Source organism: Thunnus thynnus, chromosome 22 (genome assembly GCF_963924715.1).
Source record: "Thunnus thynnus chromosome 22, fThuThy2.1, whole genome shotgun sequence".
Taxonomy (NCBI): domain Eukaryota; kingdom Metazoa; phylum Chordata; class Actinopteri; order Scombriformes; family Scombridae; genus Thunnus; species Thunnus thynnus.
In genome coordinates, this window is record NC_089538.1 from 18,765,701 (window position 1) to 18,778,106 (window position 12,406).

Genomic DNA, 12,406 nt, shown 5'->3' on the forward strand with positions numbered 1-12,406 from the left:
AAATACAGAGGTTTGATTAAATAACGTAAACACTTCATGAGAAGGGATGAAATTTGAGGTACCTAAATAACAAGAACAAATACTGCAATTAAAGTGACCCGAGTTAAGACTGATTGACAAGATGTAGAATTTTTCTCTTGTATTTATGTCTATCATGTCTCTGTTACTAACTCTTTAAATTTAAATCATGATACAGTAATGCTGCATATTGAAATTGTAAATTTACAGACTGGTCCTGTACATTTTAAATAATTGTACAGTTTTTTTTTAAATTCCTATGCACTTGCATGCTCATGCTGATTTGAAAACTTAACTAATTGAGTTACATCTGTGTTGAAGTCCTACTGTCGATAATTAATAATTTTAACAGTAAGCAACATTTTTTTGGTACATTTTCTGAAATAAAGGTGTTTGTCATCAGCTATGAACAGGTTTTAAATTTACAGAATGATGTTAATTGAAGCCTGTGTAGCAGCAGCTTTGCGCTGCATCAATCTCACAGTATAAAAGTTTGTTTTCTTGCAGCAGCAGTTGAATATCAGTAACGTCTCACCTGTGTGGGTTGACATCTCAAGAGTCCTGATCATCCTCATGAGATACTGTGCTGATGCGGCCAACAGTGGTTTTAGACACAAGTCCACAGTCACACCCACTATTAAGCTCCTCCTGACACCATTCAGATATATTTCCTTACATAACCTCAACTGTTCTGGTATTTCTGGTTTTTTCACTTTGCTGTTACTGTATTTCACCACTGAGCTTTAATTATGTGCAACAGTTGATGTTGAAGGATTGAAGGGTTGGGTCTGTGTGACTGCAATACAACACAGAAGCTGCAGAGTGAGCTGTAACTGGAACTGTTTATAAAAAAGTTTGATCCTTGTGTTACGGGAACAACACTATGTCAGTCATTGAGTAACAGCCAGGAACTTGATCAGGATAGAAACCCTTCTAAAATGATGTGAAAATGCCAACAAATAAGCAACTGAAATCTGTACATGTATGTGCACTTCTTCCAATCTATCATGTGATTTGACTGAAATTTAACATAATAAACTATTCTTAAGAATAATATTCCCTTTTACTTGCAGGTAAACAGGAACTTACACACAGAAAACTTTAATTTGTGCAATTTTGTATCTTGAAATGTATCCAGAGTAATGCCCCGACAAAGTGCAGTGGAGGTAACAAGGAGGAGAAGACCAGATTCAAAAATGTGACTAATAAACTCACATTTCTTAATGGGCTAAATGTTAGCAGTTAGAAAGTTTATTGTTTTGTCTTTAGCTAACAAGGTAGTATGTAGTGTTTTTTTTTTCTCCTGTAGCACTGTGATGCTTTCACATTTCCAATAAGCTGAACCATAGCATCTATCTATCTATCTATCTATCTATCTATCTATCTATCTATCTATAACCAGACTTACCAGACTGTTGTCTTAATCTTATCAAAAATCAAAACTATATATTTCTGACCGGTTTTTAAAGATTTACATCTTTAGTAGGAACAAATGGGTTGTGTCTGAACACCACAGACAGGGTAAGGAGGACAGAAAGAGAAGGAATAACTAATACATTGTTGGTTTAGGCATTATTGTTTTGGAAAAATACAGAATGACACTAGACTTATCCTTTACATTGACCTGTTTGTGTTCCTTTAAGGTCCAGTGTGTAGAGTTTAGTGGCATCTAGCAGTGAGGTTGCAGATTGCAGTCAAATAAGTACCCCTCCCCTTCCAAGCGTTGTAGGGGAACCTATGGTGGCCGCAAAACTCACGAAAAACTCGAGAGGCCCTCTCTAGAGCCAGTGTTTGGTTTGACCATTCTGGGCTACTGTAGAAACATGGTGGTGCAACATGGCGGCCTCCATGGAAGGGGACTCGCTCCCTATGTAGATATAAAGGGCTCATTTCAAAGGTAATGATTATAAACTAATTAAAACATATTTGTTATATTATATTCAATATCTGTCAAGTCCGTCCTGCTAGATGCCATTAAATTCTACAAACTGCACCTTTAAATATACCAGAAGCCTTTTTTGCAGAAAGCTATTGTTAGCTGTTGATAATGCAGCAGTTATAACATCTTCAGAAACAGTCAAAGAGTTTGTTTTGAGACTGTGGTTTAAAGTTTCCTTTGGCATGAACAGTTGTTCAGTCTGGTTTGCAACCAATTATTTAATCACCTTAGTTCACAATGGAAGAAGGAAGCGCTGTGTGGTTCTGATGGCTCATATGACAGGTGCCCTTTAGTGGGGTGGGTTAAAGTACAAAAAACAAAACCCAGGAAGTCTTGCTTGACATTTGTCCTTCCTGGATCTTGTTTCCTGTAAAGGTGCTTGATTTTTTTTGACTAAAACCCCCAAATCTACTGTGTGCAAGACAAATGCTAAAGGAGAGTTCAGGCAATCCTGGTCGACTTTGAGACATCAAGCTTACATATAATTGTCATTTCAACTGCATTTTGATCTCTAGATTTTGTGTTTAATTTCATTTTAAAAAAAAACCCCATATTGAACAGATATAGAATGGATGAACAAAGAGGTGGACTGGATTAATATGATTTGGTACAGAGTGTCTTGTTGACTTGTGTTGTTTTTGTTTGTTGTTATTGTTTCTATGCAAGTTATATTTATTCTCTTGTGTTGTTTTGAATGTTTTTTGGCTTTGATTTGATCAATAAAGTATACAAAAAAAGGGGGTAGTACTAGAAAAGTTCTTTATTTCATCCTATGCCCTTTTCAAACATTGAAAGGTTATTATTTGTGTTGCTTACTGAAAATTTGCTATTATTTTTGTTTTTTGTTTTGTTTTTTCGCTGCCTATATATTTTATTTATTGTTATTTTAACATGTTCGAAATAAAAAAAATAATCTAAAAATCTATTTTTTCCCTCAGTTAAAAGATGTGATTAAAATCTAAATCAATTACAGCTCTAAAATGGAGATCATGCATCATTACAACATAATATGGTCTTATTTCTCTTACTTCTCTGCCCTGTATCAGTCTATACACAACCATTAAGTGGAAGAAGAAGTTATTTACTTGGCTTTATCTGTTTAAACTTCAGGAGAAGCTTGCCTGAAAATAATTAATCACACAAGGAGGAGGGACATGGAGCCACATTGCAAAGATGCTCTGCCTTCATGTGCCAGCTGCAAGGTGGCTTGTGAAAGAGCCTTTTATTATAAAATGCCAGGGCAGTTCCTTCAGATCGTCTTCAAAACAACAACATGAAAAACAGACACAGAATGTTCACACTCACAATACCAACTGTCACGTGTCATTATTCACTATGGTGCCAATTAAACCTGCTTATCATGACACAATAGTGTTTCTACAGTTCATTCTGACAGGAGGATTAAGATCTAACAGTACAATCTGTCCTTTACAAACAAAATAACAATATGTACTGATGAGATCAGTGAAAAACGCCCACAACGTCACTGAATCAGAATATTTTCTTAAATCCAATTACAAACTTGTCTGTGTACTTTTAAAGGATAAATCTAGTGATATTTTATATTTTTCTTATTGTCAATAAAATTCCATGAAAAAAACAAAACCAAATCCACCACAAATGCACTATTTACTCCTGTCCCAGCTTCTTTTAAATTACTTTTACTACTTTACTGTGCGGCAATGTCAGTCCAGAAGGAAATATCTCAAAGACTTGTAGATAGATTCCCATAAACAAGTTTCCTTTGGCAAGAGAGGGTGAGAAGGCAGATTTCTGAGGGGGGAGTTGGTTGGTCTGGTTTGCGGCCAATTATTTAATTATCTTACTCAGTACCTTATATAATAAAGTCACATTGAAGGAAAGGTGCTAGATTTCTTTTTAATAGATTGACATCTATTAAATGAGGTGTGTGCAAGCACATGCACACACCTCTCCAGTATTATATAAGCATCTTTTGTGTAGGTTCAGCTTGCAAAAAACATTTGTTGGTATTAATAAGGTAAAGTCTAGTACAATTAATGTGCAACTAATGTCAGTTATGTAGGCCAAGTGTTGACCTTTTATACTCCTGTAGCCATAAGACTTTTGTGTAACAGTGTCTACAAAAAAATGCACACCATGTTAGGAATGCAGGATGCATTTTACATTTCTAAGAAGGTGGGACGTTATGTAATAATGTGTATGGGTTAAGCAGACTATTGGCTGCTTTCATCACAGTTGTGTCATCATTGTGCTCATGTACACGTGCTCAAAGGTGAAACTGTCATGTCATGTTGATTTGTGTTTCATTTGCATTTATGTCTTTTTATAGATATGTTTAAGGTTTTGTTCTGTTTTTTCTGTTTTGTAATGATTTACTAGATGTTAGAAAATTTTGGAAAACCTTCCACAGTTAATGGAAGAGTGTTTGTGGTGCTGTGCAGTATATTTATGCTTTGGACTCTGACAGCTTTGGACTGCAACACCAGTTTTCTCTTAAAGGACGCCAGCCTGGACTCTGGTTCCGGCCAATCAAGATACAGTCGATGTATCCCAATTAAGGGTCTCGCGAGGCCTGTTCTATTTCAAACGCTCCTCATAATGCAGCCTTCTTTGGTCCATATTTATCACAACCAGTGTATCAACTCACAGCCCCCAGTAACCCAAAATCTAGACAATAGCTAAAGGAGAGTTCAGGCAATCTTGGTTGACTTGTGAAGGCAGAAAAAGTCACATAACCACACTGTACTTATAAAGCAGCATTCAGGCACCGTAAATACATAACATCAGACATCACCAGACCAATAAAACTGCACCTACAGGATTAATCTTAACTGACACAACCTGCAGTACAACTGTGAAACATGAGAACCAAAACATGCCCAATTGAAAGACTGCAGTCAAAATGAAGCTCAACATGTTGCCAGTGTGTATAAAGTAACGTTGGAGCAAAGAGCTGCTTTGTCTACAAATTAGTAGTAAATAATGAAGTATTGACAACACAACGGCAATTAATCAGTGGATGTGCTGCACAACCGGTTCTTGACATCACACACATATCCAGTGTTAACTAAAGGATGAGTAATAAAGCTTCAGGACTTTTCCTTTCAACAACTGATCTATTCATGAATGACACACGTCACCTGGTGAATGTTTTGATGTCACTTCAGTTCAGTCGTGGTGGCCACAGTTGAAACAGAAGCAGTAACTTGGGAGGTGGACAATCTAGTTACATTCAAAGTCCCTGTGGGATTTCTAGTTTTTTTTGTTGTTTTTTTTTACAAACAAAAACATATGCCAGATGTAAAATAGTCATATTTAATCATCCCTAATCGTCCAAATCGTCACCATGTTTTATTTAAATGTACTGTTAATAGTTTAGCTGGCAGGCTAACAGTGTTGCACAATGGAAAGTAAACAAACTGCTGCAGCTACAAGTCATAGACAGACAGTGTGTCGCTAACAGGGATTTTATGGAGCAATGACCAAACCAGAATCTAACTGATCAGATATGTTTACATGCTGTGTAATGTGCTGCAGCTGAGCAGCTAATTAGCTATCTAGCTTGCTAACTGATGTTAGCGGTGCACTTCCCCCCCATGAATGTTTGTTTGGTGGCTCGTTCAACAAGCTGAGGTGCAGGACAAGACGTGTTCATGTCTGTACGTTAGATAAGAAGGAAACTTTAGCAGGAAAGCTAATGTGGCTTTTTGTTCAGAGTCTTTGGCTCTTGTGTTGTGTAGCAGGATGCTGTCAGGCTCAGTGTGACTGTCTGCGCTGCCTATCAAAACACCATGTTATTGCTTTGTGCAAGATTTCAAAATGAGGTCTTCAGCTACGTAACGGCAGATAAACAGAAAGGTATTTAATCAAAAATAATGTAAAACTAGGGGTCACAATCATGAAATTAAAGAATTTAAAATATAAATTTCTCAAAGGAGAACACAGAACAAGTGATTCAGGGAGCAGATATGTATGTTGTAGTTGACAAAAAAGGCAATTTAATTTCAGTTGGACTTAGATAAGACCAAACCAAAAAAAAGACAAAAATGTAAAAACCAAACTTGTTTTTCCATTTTTTATTATGTTTATGTAATTAGTGCAAGAATATATATAGTCCTGTGTACAATGAAAGCTTACACCTCCAGAATAAACATGATCTTGTGGTCATTTGTCTCTTTTCTTCATAAGTGTAAGCAAAAATAAATCAACTGAAAACATTAAGAATTTTTTTTAAAAATTGGAAAAAAAGCAATAGATCATTGTTTTAAGTCACATCTTGGTTCTAGAAAAGCAGCAGACATATATTAAAATAATAAATGCAAAAATATAGACCGACATTCTTTCACTCTTTGTACAAATATGTGGGTAAACATCAATAAAAATTCTCATTTTCAGTACACTTTTACAAAATACTACAAACACCTAATGGAAATTAACATAAACTCTGAAGTCACTTCATAACAATCCTTCACAGCTGATTTATATTAAGGTGATTTCTAATTAGCAGCATTTGTCAGTGGTAAAACAGGTCTGGCATTCAACAATCTAACATGACTTTTCAAAGCAGCAGCTGACAACAGAGAAGTCAAATCATCTGTTCCCAAATTGCAGCTGTATTTGGTAAAAAAATAAATAAAAAAGGAAAAAAAGCAAAATTATTTGATATGTCGAGCAGAAAAGCCCATACAATTATAAAAAATGCCAAGCATAGATTTTATAGTACATCAAATTTTATAGAGCACAAAAATGACTGAAGAGAAAGTGATGCCTATTTTACAAATGGATAAATAAAATGTTAAACAGTATCAACTATAGACATGTCTTCTATTAACATGATAATACATATATATATATTAACCCCAAAACCAGACCATTATTAGAACAAACAATCAGGTATTTCACTTCTTGTTAATGTCGTTCTGATTTTGTTACAGCGCCCACTTGTGCTCCCAAATTTCTATACAACTTTGTTGATATTTTGAACATTAACCTTAAATCATATTGAGTTTGAACACATCAACAGACATCTGGGAGAAAATTTAGGGATCTTAAAACACTGGGCACTTATAACAAACATCAGTACATGTATTTTTAAAGAACAATCTTCATAACTGCCAGCGATGAGCAGATTGGTAGAGAAGAATAGATGATTTCAGCAGCCTGAGTGACAGGTGGACACAGCTGTGATTGGTGCATCAATAATCAGCCATTATTTGTATAAGAACTAGGCTACTCTTTATCTTAAAGGGTGGTTAGGCCTTTTACCTTTAGGGAAAAAAAGATAACAGATAAGGAAATGTGCATGGACTTCAGTTTAAAACTCTGCAGTCTCTTCAGTGAACCTCACCTCAACAGGACAGATAATCAAAGGGGCCGTGTTCTTCCCGTTGTCATGAAGACAGGGGTTTAAGTACGGGTAGAGAGGCTCGGTGAACGCACACCCGCTGTAAGTATAAATCTGAGTATTTGCTTCTGCATCGTATAAGGAGACCACCCCTTCCTCAAAGTCCAAGAAGATGCCCACTTTCTGTGGGGTTTCCTGGAGGTGGAGGGGCTCAGGTTGCCACCTTTTCGCCAGCAGATTGCCCAGAAACTGCTGTCGGGATGCACCGTGATGACTCCCTTCCTGTTGATGGACTCCCTGACCATGCCAAGATCCCAGTCTGTTTTATCGCCAACCTGAAACACAACAAACAAAATTACAGAATTAGACAGCAAAGCACATTAACAGTGGAACAAGAGTTGCTGTTACAAGGATTGTCTGGTTTTCTTTAGTCTGAAACCATAGCAGAAATCGACATTTTTGCTGTGGTTTGGATTCACATTGTGGAAATACAAGCTCACCAGGGCTTGTAAACAAAAGTCACAAGAATTTGAAATTGGGAACAAGGCCAATTTTTTCAAGTCTATCTTAAAACATCAGTCAGGTGCCCATATGAAGATTGAAACAGGTTTTTCTGGTTGTAATCATTCCTCCTGCAAATATGCATAAATTGATGTTTATTAGCATATAGAATAGCGCAAATATTACTGGATGAAGCTGAATGAAAGACATGCTGCCACTGAGTTATCTGGACCATAAAACAGTGTTCCTGCAGCTTCTTTTAAAGTGAAAGACAACACTCAATTCACATTTATGATCCTTTTACAAAAAGTACCACAAAATCCATACATTCAATTTACGGGCGGTTACAGTGGTAGAGGAAGCTCTGGATTATAATAATAACCTCTGGATATCTGTACCTAATGTCACTGTAACCCATCCAATAGCCATCCTGCTAATGGCTAAAAACATCATATGTAGCTGTGTAGGAACCTTTTTCATTACTGCTTTTGTTCCTTCTAGAGCTGGTGAAAGATTTAGTGGCAAATTGTCTGATTAAAGTGTAGGCAACACAATAATCTCTCTCAGCTTTTGTGAAAACAAGTGGGGACACAAGTTTCTATCACATAAATGTTCATGTATATAACTGAAAAACACAAGAATGCAAACTTGCTTTGCTCATCTCCACTGAATTTTTGATCTCCTTACTCTTTCTGATTCTGTCCTGAATCATCTGTTGAAACTCTGCTTCGGCCTTCTTCATCTGAGTCTGTAAAGATCGAAGGTGCACACATTGATTTCAAATCAGATCACTTTTGATTTATAAGGTTATGGTTCCTAAATAGTTACATTATATTTGTAGACTCAGCAGCATAAAGTTAGTTATCATACAGTGGTATCGTATGGTAAAATGCATTATTATGAAAACTCACTGTACAAGATATAGATCACAAGATAAAATAAACATCTCTCACCTTGACCCTCTTGCTCTCCTTCTCTATGGGGATGATCTCATGGTGTTTATGATCCTTCTCTGTGCATTTCATGCACATGGGGGTCTGGTTGCCCCTGCAGAACATCTCCAGGGGCTTTCTGTGATTTCTTTCACAGGTGACCATTGATGAATGTGGCTGGATCCGTCAGCCTGTGTTTTGTCATCACTGGATCCCTCAGATGAGATATCAGATGAGATTCACAATAAGGTAACTGGCACACAAAGCACAACTTGACCGCTGTTGACTTGTTTCCGTGGCAGATGTCGCAGAGAATATCATTAGACTCTGATTGTCTTGGGACACGTCTCCTTGGTGGTGCCACAGGGGCTGGCTTGTATATTGGCTTGTCCTTCAGAGACCTTTGGATTTGATACGGATAATTCAAATCACACATGGAAACTAATGTGCCAAAAAGCTCATAACATTAAAACCAATAATTATACCAACAGACCTTTGAAATTGCTCCGTGATGTATTTTAAGTCTACATTGATCCTGAGTTCTGGACACTCAGCAGGCTTACGTCGTCTTGTATCCCAGAAGCGTTTGATGCAATCCAGGCAGTAATTGTGCCCACAACATCTATAATAGTACCTCTATGAAAACACAGATTTATCATCTATTAATCTGTGTTTTGAATCTAAATCTCAAACATTTTTTGTCTTGGCTTATGTTTTTGTCTTGGCAGTCATTAAATAGTCTTCACAGTCTTCTGTTGGATGAATGTACAAGTATTGCAGCCTGACAGCCATTTATAACAGAGTGGAGTAAACAGTAGCAGGGCCACATCTGTTCATATGTTTGTATTAAACCTCCAAGCATCTGCTTTGTGACAGTCCAGATGAACTTTGCGAATATGTGGAGCTGCTAACCAGACGCGCTGCTGGAGGAGCGACTTTGAACTATCAGACTTCTCATCTCAGTTACTCTGTAGCCTTTGAGCTTTTTAGTGTCAGGTGGCTGCCCCATTTTTTATGACGTTATCTTCACTGGAAATACAACAGCATTACTTGTTCTTCAATGGACTTTTTCTCTAACAATCGACCTTTTGTGGTTGACTGTGATGTGATGTTATGCCTCCACTAAAACTCTCAGGAGGAGGGAGGGTGGGTGGATGGTTAGGTAGGTGTAAAAGCATGTGATTTCAACAAAGGTTTATGAGACAGATAAAGAAAGAGACAAATTAGACAGACAAACAGAAAGTGAGAGTGAGAAAGCTGCAAACTGTGGTCTTGAAAACAGTTTTTAATGACTCCAACAATTTTTCGCATTTATTCAACTCTACCTCTGAAACTATTCTTAATACAGACTTAATATGCCTGTTAATTATTTTTTCATTTGTGGCTATGAAATGTATTATACTTTTGTGGTCAACGCCACGCATTTCCTGTGTTGAAATGTGTCTGGAACAGATTGGCGCCCTGATGCTGCTGGAGAAGTTGATGATTCAACGTTTAAGTGTATTTTTCTTTTGATCAGTCAGAAAAAGCCACAATAAGTCATCTTTTATTCCATGTTGTAAGACAATAAAACACTACTAAACAATACTTTTTAAAGGCACTGTATATCTGTGTGTTTATATACAGTCCAGACTAGTAAGTAATTGAACAGGTACTATCAACTCTGAGCTCTTCATTCTCCTAACTAACATTGAAACGACACACAGCTGCCCAAGAAACATTTAGTAGCCGAGTGTCCAATTACTTTTGAACCCTTGCAATTTGGGCGTTACGTGTGTAAAGGACTATATTTCACACACAGTTCTTTCTATATTGATGTAAACCTGCTCCAATTAAACTTGAGAATTGACACTTTAATGCAGTATTCATTGAATGAAGCACAGAGCCTGAAGAACAAAAATACAGACGGTCTAGACTGTATATGATAAATGTGACACTGAGTAGAGGTAATTTTCACTTTTACTTTTGATACTTAAAGTACATTCCACAACTTATACCTTTGTAATTTTACATAACTAAGACTTTAAATGCAAGACATTTACTTGTAAAAGAGTATTTTATACTGTGGTATTGCTATTCTTACTTAATACTTCTTCCAGCATTAATTTTTCCCTTTTATTTCATAAATGCATTTTAGTACAACCTATAATTACATTCTGTCATATTTACATTGTATTAAAAATGTTTTTTGTCACTTTTTGAAGAGCAATGAAACCATTCTATTAAACATCGGAAAACTTAGTAGGTTTTTAAGACAAAGGTGATCTACTACATTACTCAGACTGACCTCATGGGGACACAAAATGACTTCAGATGTTAGAGTAGTAGTCATAAACTCAAGATAGTTTTTCCTTTCATCACATAAAAAGAGGAACTGGATGCTTCTCTGCTTGTCTTGTGCTTTATTGCCACCGAGTGGATCAATCAGAACATTGCAGGAAATGCTTGTATATTAATGAATTACTTTCATTTTAAGGTATGTGACTGTAATTATTACGTGAAATGAAAAGCCCTGATATCAATAAGGTCCTGGCTTTAAAGTCATTGAGGTCCAAGATGCATGTTGGACAACATAAAGATGCTCTTGTCCTTTAGGGTTGGTTTGTTACGAAAGATCATCAGTGAGGCTCCTTGAAATGTATGGATGTATGGATCTTACTAGCATGGCTCATACTGAGTTATCATGCATTTACATAGATGGGAGTTTGACTTGATTTAGACCATTAGTTTATACAATGAACATGAACCCAGAAGTAGCCAATATACTGTGCATATATATATATTCAATAGTATAACATAATATATGCACTTAATATAATTGTGCATCAATCGGTGAAAGTCTTAGCGTCCAAATGTTGCATAATATAATCTTTGTATACAAAATGTTCATTGACATTTCACCAGACATCACTGTGTAAATGTAAGCTTTATATGTTATAAGTTTATCCTAAATTTATTGAAGTGAAAAAAGAGGTTCTTTTAAACATTAATGTTCCCCAGTGGATTTACTTTAAAATTAAATAACACACACACATACACACACTCAGACTGATCTGGTAAAAGGAGAAAACACAGCATGGCAGTTCTTCAAAAAACTGTATAATATATAATTAACATTTACAATATAACTTGTGCATAATTTAGTCACAACCCCAATACAGTTTTCAAGTCACTGATAAAAAGAGAAATATACTACTGATGTTTTTATTATTTTAGAGGGATTTATGGATCTACAGGCATTCAGGATGGTGCATCAGCCACAATATTTGGTCTTCTAATGACCTGCTGCACAACAGGACTATGAGGCAGTAAAACCATTGACCAAGCAAATACTCACTAGTTTGCACGGCTGGGAATGTCGAAGGATCATGCTAATTACTGACTGCCTTCCCTATGGTCGAATAAGCCTGCTGGAGTTTTTTGTTTATGTTCATGCATTGAAAAAATACTTTAAAAATACACATTTTTTTGTTTTTTGCTCAAAATAAAAAAGTTTTATCTGAATATGAATATTTTAACCTATGCCATACCTTAGCATACTGGACTGCAGGCTGGTGGCATTTTCAAACTCTCCAATAACAGTTCTGTATCTAAATTAGTCTACATTTTTAAACTATCTTATTTCCCCCATTCTCTGTCTTCTTCTTACTTTCTCTCTTTATAGCACATTTCGATCACTTGACATGCAGA